Source organism: Capsicum annuum, chromosome 6 (genome assembly GCF_002878395.1).
Source record: "Capsicum annuum cultivar UCD-10X-F1 chromosome 6, UCD10Xv1.1, whole genome shotgun sequence".
NCBI lineage: Eukaryota > Viridiplantae > Streptophyta > Magnoliopsida > Solanales > Solanaceae > Capsicum > Capsicum annuum.
Genome location: NC_061116.1, coordinates 201,960,751 through 201,970,780, shown reverse-complemented (window position 1 = coordinate 201,970,780; position 10,030 = coordinate 201,960,751).

Here is a 10,030-nt window from a genome sequence, read left to right as displayed (position 1 = left end):
ATAAAAAATTTAATATTAACTTTTTATTATCATCCTATTTATTGAGGGATGTCCCTCTTTGCCTTTATTTAAAAAAAGAAAATTAAAATATTTCATTTGTATGAGGGACAACGTCGCAAAGTCCCTCACAATAACAATATACAGTTTGTCCCTCCCTAATCTTGGTAGCTAATAGCCAAATTTTTAGTAGTGTGGAACATTCCTTGCTAGCTGCACATTAATACAAGCTGGGAGAGACATTTCAAATGCCTAAATATTTTTTATGTGCCATCACGGTCCAGTCCTCGCCAATACTGTTATCCACACCCTTGATTTTGTTCGTTGATTCATCACCAGTAGCACGCTTTTTACTGATGGAATTTTCAACTTCTGAATTCTTATCCATCGATTTCTTAGCGACATTCAAGCATGAATACTGCCCAAAATATTCACTTCTCACCACAACATCGTGAATATGCTCCATATTTGACTGTGACGTCTCACCGATCTTCAAATTTGGAGTTTTTAAAGATGTATTATGATCTTGTTCATCAATGTGTTGTTCAACAATTAAGTTCCTCGCTTGTAGTCCATATTTAGATTGATGAAGAGGCTAAGACCTTAGAATTCTCTTGATATTGAACCACCAACTCACATGCATCTACATCACTTATTGGTGTTTCAATATTCAATTTTTTAAATTTTAAGAATAATTTATGTATAGTTCATATAGAAATTACTTAGAACTTTTCTCAAAATTTTCGTGTATGAAGTCTAGATAAAATCAATATGAAATATCAATATCCCGCTCAAGGCTTACTTATACATATTTTAGTATATGAAATGTGCATAAAATATGGTACATATAATTAACTTACATTTTTTTTATTTGTTACGCGTTTAAAATCTATATATAAATTTATGCATATTTAATTTTTTTCTGTTTATACATGTTTGTATGTAAGAAATTTATATACAAACTGATATGAATCATGAATACGAGATTGTTCACTGAATTTGCTATTACATTAAAAAATCATGGATATAAATAAACATGTTTTGTGTATGGATGGTGTCTAAAATATGCTAAATTTCACTATACGGGAACTTGCCAACAAGTATGGTTGTTGGTTCTTTTCATGAGGTCTTCGATCACCATCTTCCCACCCTCTCTTCTCATTCAAAAATTCTCTCAAATTTCTTTAAAATTTTTCTCTAGTAGCTTATTCTTCACAACCTTCACCACCTATATCATAAATAATTTCCTTAAAATGTTCTAAAAGCTTACCAGTTTTATTGCCCAGTCAAATATTGAAATGTTATTCGCTCCGGAAATTTTTCCAGTAGGTCTAGGATTACCTTAACCCTGGCGGTTTTCAATATGTACTTACTTGTGTTGCTTTGTCTATAGCTGTTGGTTTTAAGATTGTTGTTGCTATAGACAATAATGACCTCTTGGAAAATAGATGTGGAGCCAAGTTCGGCAAAGAAATCCACATTGCCACCTTAGTTGTTTCTTATTTGTGGTTAAAATCGATAGACCATGGGAATATCCTATATTGGTTCTCATTTTCATTGTATGAAAAATAATTCCCTGGTCTTGCAAATGCAGTCACGTAGTCATCATATTGATCGCACCTTAGCAAGAGTTGTCGTGGTGCCAATGAACCAATTAGACAATGACCCTTGATTCCAAGATGTTTCAGTTGCATTGTTCTTGGGTCCTTCAAATTTGATGCACCTGAAGAGAGTTTAATCATAATTGCTCGATGCAACCCTTCCTCGTTAGCAAACACTTCTCTTTCCTCCGTTGTAAACTTTTGTGTATGTTCACCATGAATATATTCAATTGGTTTAGTTGAGTTCTCGTCATATTTTGGGCAGCTTGTCTTGGATTTTGTAATCCAGAATATGATGTTTGTGGATTAGAAGTAGGGTTTAGTTCTCCCACAACCATAGACAGGGGAGAGATAGAGTTTGTAATCCAGAATAGTGGCCATTGCTTCCCTAAGTTTGTGTCAGAAGAGAGAGAGAGTCGCTTACCAAAAATTGTTATCAACCATCCCTAATTTCTCTCTTAGATGATTTTTTTTTATTTCAAATGAAAATATTAACTATTCAAAATAAAAATGTCTCAATATTTTTAATGATTTTCAATATATATTTCAATATTTAATTTTTAAAATTTTAAGAATAATTTATGTATAGTTCATATAGAAATTACTTAGAACTTTTCTCAGAATTTTCGTGTATGAAGTCTGGATAAAATCAATATGAAATATGAATTTCCCGCTCAAGGCTTACTTGTACATATTTTAGTCTATGAAATGTGCATAAAATTTGGTACATATAATTAGCTTACGTTTTTTATTTGTTACGCGTTTAAAATCTATATATAAACTTATGCATCTTTATTTTTTTTCCGTTTATATATGTTTGTATGTAAGAAATTTATATACAAACTAATGTGAATCATGAATACGAGATTGTTCACTGAATTTGCTATTACATTAAAAAATCATTGATATAGATAAACCTGTTTTGTGTATGGATGGTGTCTAAAATTTGCTAAATTTCACTAATTTAGGTGTATTTTATTTTCTAGGTTATGAATTTTGTATAAAAATTGATATATCTTTTGACGTTGTTAGTTGCTTGGTAAGTTGTATTATTTGTTAATAAATACACATAGAAAGGTATAAAATATTATTTTCATAAAACTTCAGATAACGATTTTGTATCAACTGTGTATAAAAAATTATTCATTGAATTTGTTATTTCCTACAAAAAGAATTAAAAAAATCAAGAATGAAAATATGAAATTCACGTTGACTAACATATAAAAATATATGAAATTCACGCTGACTAACATATAAAATTTGATTCACGGATAAAATTTATATTGCAAAAAAATAAGGAAAAAATAAATATTAGTGTATGAAAAAATTAAGGATAAAATGTGGATATCAACAATCTAATTGAAGTGTATGCATTGAAAGCAATTTAAAGTAATTATTAATATCAAAGAAAATAAAGTATGAAAGAACTAAGAAAAGCATATGAGAGAAATTTATGAAAAGATAATATTATTAAATTTTTTGAAAGGATTAACTAATATAAAAAAATTATTTAAGGAAATGAAAGAAGGAGAAATTTAGGATTTCTTATAATCCTTTTACCGTATTTTTTTTTCTTTGTTAAGTGGAGGATTTGAGGGGATTACATAGTTAAAAAAAAGTACAAAACAGTAAGGAGAAAATTAAAAATTTATTATCAATCCTTTATTTAAGAAAGTAGATGAGGGAGAAAGATAAATTCAAATATTTAGGATACAAAAAGAAAAATAAGAAAGAATCACTCAATTAAAAGTAATTAAATATAATATGGCAAATTTTTAATTAGGAATCCTACACAACTTTGTAGGAAAAAAAATTTCCATGAAAAGGAAAAAAGGAAAATTAAGAACCAAACGTTAATTTTTTCTTTTGGTAAGAAGAATCAAACATTATTGTTAAGAAAAAGATAGAAAAGAAAAGGTATCAATTTATTAATGAAAAAAATTAATTTATTAATGGAAAAATTTTAGGAACCAAAATATACTTTTTTAAAAAACATATGTATGTAAATAAAAAATATATTTTTATTTACATAAAAATTCATAATATTTAACACTTCTTAATAAAACAGAATTTTACCTTATATAAAAAAAAATGTCTACAATTCTATTTAAGTAGTTATTTGATCAAATTTTAGTAGAAAATATCTTATACTTCCATATTTTGTTTCTTATTCTTAGTTTTATTTTGATTTTGATTGATGATTAATTAACGTTTTCTTCTGGGATTCTTTAAGTTTTTCTAGTCTTCTTTGTTATATGAAGTTCCTTTTAAAATTTTTGCTTATATGAAATTATTGTAATTGTAAATAAATCATGAGATTTAACATATCATCATTATGTTTATTCATATACTTCAATGATTTTTTTATTATTTTTGGATACAGGTTCCAATTGTTATCATACATACAAAATATGATCGAACACTCTTTCCAGAGGTAATTTTAGTTTCTATTGTCAATTAAAATAACTTTCTCTAATAAATGATGTTTTGCAACTTACAAGCATGTTTTTTATTCAAAATTTAGATATACCTATTTTTTACTATCTGTTTTTTTTGTTTTTCTTTGTATATAAGCCAAAGTTAGAGTCTTTTCATGAATTTATTTATTTTAAAGTTAATTGATATTTTTTAATAATTTAATTTTTTGTATGTTCTTTTATTGATTGACTTGAGATATACGTATAGAACACATTTCAAGCATTTAAAAATAAAAAATTTAATTATGACGCTAATATTTAGAGCTTATATGTACTAAATCTTTTATATTCATTGTTTACGAAAAGTAAATATATATTTTTGATAAGTAATATCTTTTTAATAAAAAAAGTAAATATATGTAAACATGGCTAATCATAAGTATCCCTTTCAAATACAGTTAGTTTTACTTTTTTTTTTTCTTGGGTCATTTATTTAAATAGTAAAAGATAACATATAAAGTTCAAAAAGAAAAAAGCAAAACGTCTTGAAAAAAAAAAAAGTAAACAAAAAGATAAAAAAAATTATGAGTTTATATTGGAATCCATATTATTTTAGTATTGATAGATAGTTTATGAAATAAAAGTAAAAATCTATTATATTTAGATAATTTATTTTTTAAAGAAAATGTTTTGGACTTCTAAATCAATTACAATTTTATTTTATATATATAAGAAAATTCTACAATTTTATTTAAATAATGCTTTGATCAAACTTTAACAAAGAAAAGCTGCTAGTTCTTCTGCTATACTTTTCTTCTTATTTTGATTATGATTGAAGTCGTATTCTTTCATTCATTATCACCAGTGATAATTTTAAATATTATATATGAATTATACAAAAATAGCACTTGACAATGGCTTTTCTCCTTTTAATAATTTCCTGTATTAATTGGACAAGACAAACTTCTTGCTGCCGAATGAAGTAGCATTAAAAATCAAATGTTTATCTTACCTAGAAATTTAAATTTATATAACGAGAATGATGATTCTCTTTTTTGTTGCCACAAGTTTTACTCCTTTCTAAGATATTTCACCATTGGTTGATTTATAGTTCGGTATTATGCATTATCTGTTTGTTTTATTAATTTTAAATTTCTAAACATATTAAATCGATAACCAACGTTTGGTGGGTATATGCTGGGTATGTTGCTATTGTACTAAATCTATAACCAAATCAATAAGATATTTCTTGTCAATGTGTGTCCTTAACGGTTAGATTTTTGAGTTAATCGATTAAAAAGTGTTCATTTAGATACACGATATGCAAATGCTAATATAGTCAAAAGCCATGGTATTGATTAATACGAAAGTAATTTAATGTTATGTTTATAAAGTATAATTTTGTACTATTTTAATTTCTTATCATAGCTCTATTAGAATTAATTAATGTGAGACACGTGCTTCTTCTCATAACTTTATTAGTATTAATTAACGTGACTCACGTGTAAAGCACATACACTTGACTAGTATATATCTATAATAGAATTTTCTTAAAATATTTTTTAAAAACTGCTATAGCTTACAATTAAAAACTTAATTCAATAAATATAAAAAAAAATATAGCTATAGTTTACAATAAATAATTTAAAAAGTACATACAAAATAATTTAAAGGTACCTTACTCGCCCCAACAAAATAGAGTTGCAAAAAGAAAAAATAGAACAAATCTTATATGGCAAGATGTATATTGAAAGCTAAAAATATGCCAAAAGAATTTTGGGCCGAGGATGTTTCATGTGCAGTTTATTTAAGCAGTAGGTATCCAACAAGAAATGTGAAAGATCAAACAACTCAAGAAGCATGGTGATACGAGTGCGATCACGTAGATGGACTCATGTGGGTGTGTATTGAAGTTGTCCAAGTGTGTGTGCAAGAGAAGTGTAATTAAGGGCCCAAATACACACCAAAACAGCCCGCTACATACACTAGAGATGAGGCCCATTCTTGAAGGACCCTTTTGGTCATTTTAACTTATAATTCTATTGTAATATAAGAGAAACATTTCTAGGGTTTCATTGGCAGATTTTGTATGTTGTAAGTCTTGTAAAACACAAAGAACATCAAGTCCTCTCTCCTTTGAGGCACTCAAACCCGAAATTGTAACTAGGTACATCAAAAGGGTGGATTCTCTTTTGTTGTTTGCATTTGCTTGGAAACATTGATGCTTGGGAGGTGGATTCCGATCTTGTGTCTTTGTAAGAGATAGGTTTATTGTTGTGCGTAGTGTTAAGGGTCCAAGATTTTCCATTCTTGGTTCTTAAGATTATACCTTCATGTGGTCTATCTATCCATCCTTTTACTTTTCTTGTAATTGTGTTTGGTGTTTGTGTTGTAACCTTGTGTTCTTGTTGTTATTGTTAAATCCGAATCTTGTGCCTTTGTGTTCATCTTGTTCTTCACATATTGTTTCTATTTTGGTGTATAAATACACCATTATATCTTTTATTTTTGTGTTTTTGTTATTGGCCAAAACTAGTTCCAAAAGGGCTCATGGATTTCTTCTAATTTGTGGACTGTTTTTGAACTGATTTTGGTGTTCCTTTGTTTGTATGGTATCATTTGGTATCATAGAGAAGGCTGTTTGTGTTCTCAGACTACCAATCTTGGGCTCTCTTAGTTGAAAAAAAACTGACTGAAAACTAAAATTTCCAGAAAATAGTAATCTGTCCACTTGTGTGTTCTTGGCCGAAAATTGTGTCTTGTTGTGTCTTGGTCGAGATTTGTGTCTTGTAAACTTATATCTAAGAGTAATTTTTGTGTGTTATATTTTTATTAGTGTTAGATTCTTCATCCTTAACACTAAAGGAGTCTAAATCTAAGTTTGAGCTTTAAAGGTTAATGTTGTTGTTGTGAATCCAAAGTGTGGCTGATTGTTGTTGGGATTGTTGTTTTTAGTTAAAGTTTTGAACGTGTATTGTAGGAATTGTGTTGTGGATTTTAAGCTTGAAAAGGTGGTGGTGTTTTTTTTTTGGAGGGTCCAACTTGAACCTTAGAACTTCAAGACTCAAAGTTTGTGTTCTTGGTGTTCTTCACCATCTCTATATGTTGTTGAAGAAAAGGTGGTTGTTGATCTTACAAGTTGAATAAAAAGGGTGAAGAATTGTTAGTCTTGAAAGACCCCCAACCACCAAAGACTTTATCAACCCTTTTCCAACAACTTTCCATGATACAATGGTCCATGTTTTAAGGAGGAGTACAAGAAAGTCAAAGTCTTGAAACTTGAATTGAAAAAGAGCTCCAAGGACTTTTATTTCCATCCCTAACCAATTCCAAATTACAATGGGACCAAGACTTGAAATTGAAATATAAAATTGAGAAACCACAACTAATACGTGACTGCCATGTCATCATTTTTACTGTTCACGTAACCCTTTTGGCTCAAATTTTATATTTCTTAGTTTCACTTTATTGTTTCTTTAGTTTCGTTTGTTGATTCCATTACTAACTTACAAGCTAGTACTAGATTGTAAGTTAGTTTTGAAACCATTCTTTGTGTATACGTTCCTTTGCGTGCCTTATTCTTTTGACTCATTGTGATACATGGTCCACCTCTCAATGCCCCATGGAGTACAAGCGAGGTTACGACACTTGTGAGATCAAAGTGTGAAAAATCCGAGAGACAAAACAATAGAGAGGGAGTGTGAGGACCATTCTTGTACAACTAACTTGTTTGTTATTTTGTAGGTAACTTTTGGCCCTAATAGAAACCATTTTGGCCCTCCTTGATACTTTGTCCCGAGACCTTGCTAGGGCAAATGTGGGTCTTGCAAACATTCACTCGGATGTGGTAACTATGAGTGAGAGGTTGGATCGAATCGAGAGACGAAGGAACTCTCGTGCTTTTACTCCCGAAACTTTACCTACAAAAGCCAATCCTCCAAGTTCACCACAAAATGCCATAAGCCAAGCTACAAATTACCCACAAAACCGAGATTAAGGTAGATCCCTTCCCCCGCTATTTGATCAAGTCCAACAAGAAGGACTTGTAAGCCACTTTTTTCCCATCCAAGCTCCACAACCGAAGCTCCACATTCCTAAAACAATCTACTTTACCAAATCAATCCTCTTAATCGAAACTCCGCTTTACCAAAGCCTACACATCCAAGAAGAGGAACATGGTAGAGAGGGACATGAAGGATATGGAGTCTACAAAAATACTTATATGATGGAGGGATACTTGAGTCAGATAAGATTGAAGCTAAAACTCAAGATGGAGAGAAAACCGAGGTTCAAAATGAAGATGTTAGCCTCGAATTGTGTTTGTGTTGCTCTTGGGTTCACCTTGTTGGTGGACTATTTTTTGAGTCGTTCTTGATATGTGCCAAGTTTTATTGAACTCTAGGGTTCTTCATGTTTTGCGGACTGTTTTGAGTGATCGCTTATGAAGTGACCAATTGAACGAGGTGAAATGGTGAATTTGTGGGCAAATTCCTCTCAAGATGGAGAGGATGATATGAGTGAGTTAACTTAGATGGACTCTTGTGGGTGTATATTGAAGTTGTCCAAGTATGTGTGCAAGAGAAGTGTAATTAAGGTCCCAAATACATACCAAAATATCCCGCTACATACACTAGAAGGGAGGCCCATTCTTGAATAGCCCTTTTGGTCATTTTAGCTTCTAATTCTATTGTAATATATAAGAAACATTTCTAGGGTTTCATTGGCATATTTTGTATGTTGTCAGTCTTGTAAGACATGAGGAACATAAAGTCTTCTCTCCTTTGAGGCACCCAAACCCGAAATTGTAACTAGGTACATCAAAAAGGTGGATTCTCTTTTGTTGTTTGCATTTGCTTAGAAACATTAATGCTTGGGAGGTGGATTCTGATCTTGTGTCTTTGTAAGAGATAGGTTTATTGTTGTGTGTAGTGTTAAGGTTCCAAGATTGTCCATTCTTGGGTTCTTAAGATTATACCTTCATGTGGTCTATCTATCTATCTTTTTACTTTTCTTGTAATTATGTTTGGTGTTTGTGTTGTAACCTTGTGTTTTTGTTGTTATTGTTAAGTCCAAATCTTGTGCCTTTGTGTTCATCTTGTTCTTCACATATTGTTTCTGTTTTGGTGTATAAATACACCATTATATCTTGTATTTTTGTGTTTTAACTGTTGGCCGAAACTAGTTCCAAAAGGGCTCATGGATTTCTTCTAATTTGTGAACTATTTTTGGACTAATTTTGGTGTTTCGGTGTTTGTCTGGTATCACATGGAGCGGAAGAAATCCAAGTTTCAAGAACTTGAGAATTTTTGGGAGCATAGCCTATGCTTATTTTCCACATCAACGGAAGGCTAAAATTGAAGATCGAAGCATCAGGTATATCTTTATTGGCTATGACACTAGTTCAAAAGGATACAAGTTATACAATCCAAGTGAAAACAAAGTAATGGTCAGTCGTGATGTTGAATTTGATGAAAAACATCATGGAATTAGGAAGGCCAGGAGGCTCAGAAAGAAAGAACATATGATTTTCTTCCATACTTTATAGATGAAGAAGAGCAAGATACCATGGCACTTGCACATGATATAACCCTACCGGCAAATGTTGCATTTGCTTTTTTTCAACATCAGAGTTCAAGTGAAAGGCTACAAAGGATGAAGAGCACCAAGAACTCTATGATGACACAGAATAAGTTACTAATTTTAATTTTTTGTGTTGTCTCTATGCTGACAGCGAACTAATGAATTTTGATGAATCTATTACATACAAAAGGTGGAGACAAGCCATGGAGAAAGAAATTCAGTCAATAAAAAAGAACAACACTTCGGAGTTAACAACTCTTCCTAAAGATCATCAAGCAATTGGAGTTAAATGGGTATACAAGGCAAAGAAGAATGCTGATGAAAAGGTAGAGAGATACAAGGAAAGACTCGTAGATAAAGGCTGCAAGCAAAGACATGGCATTGACTATGAAGAAGTCTATGCACCTGTTGCCCACAAGGAGATGATACGTCTGC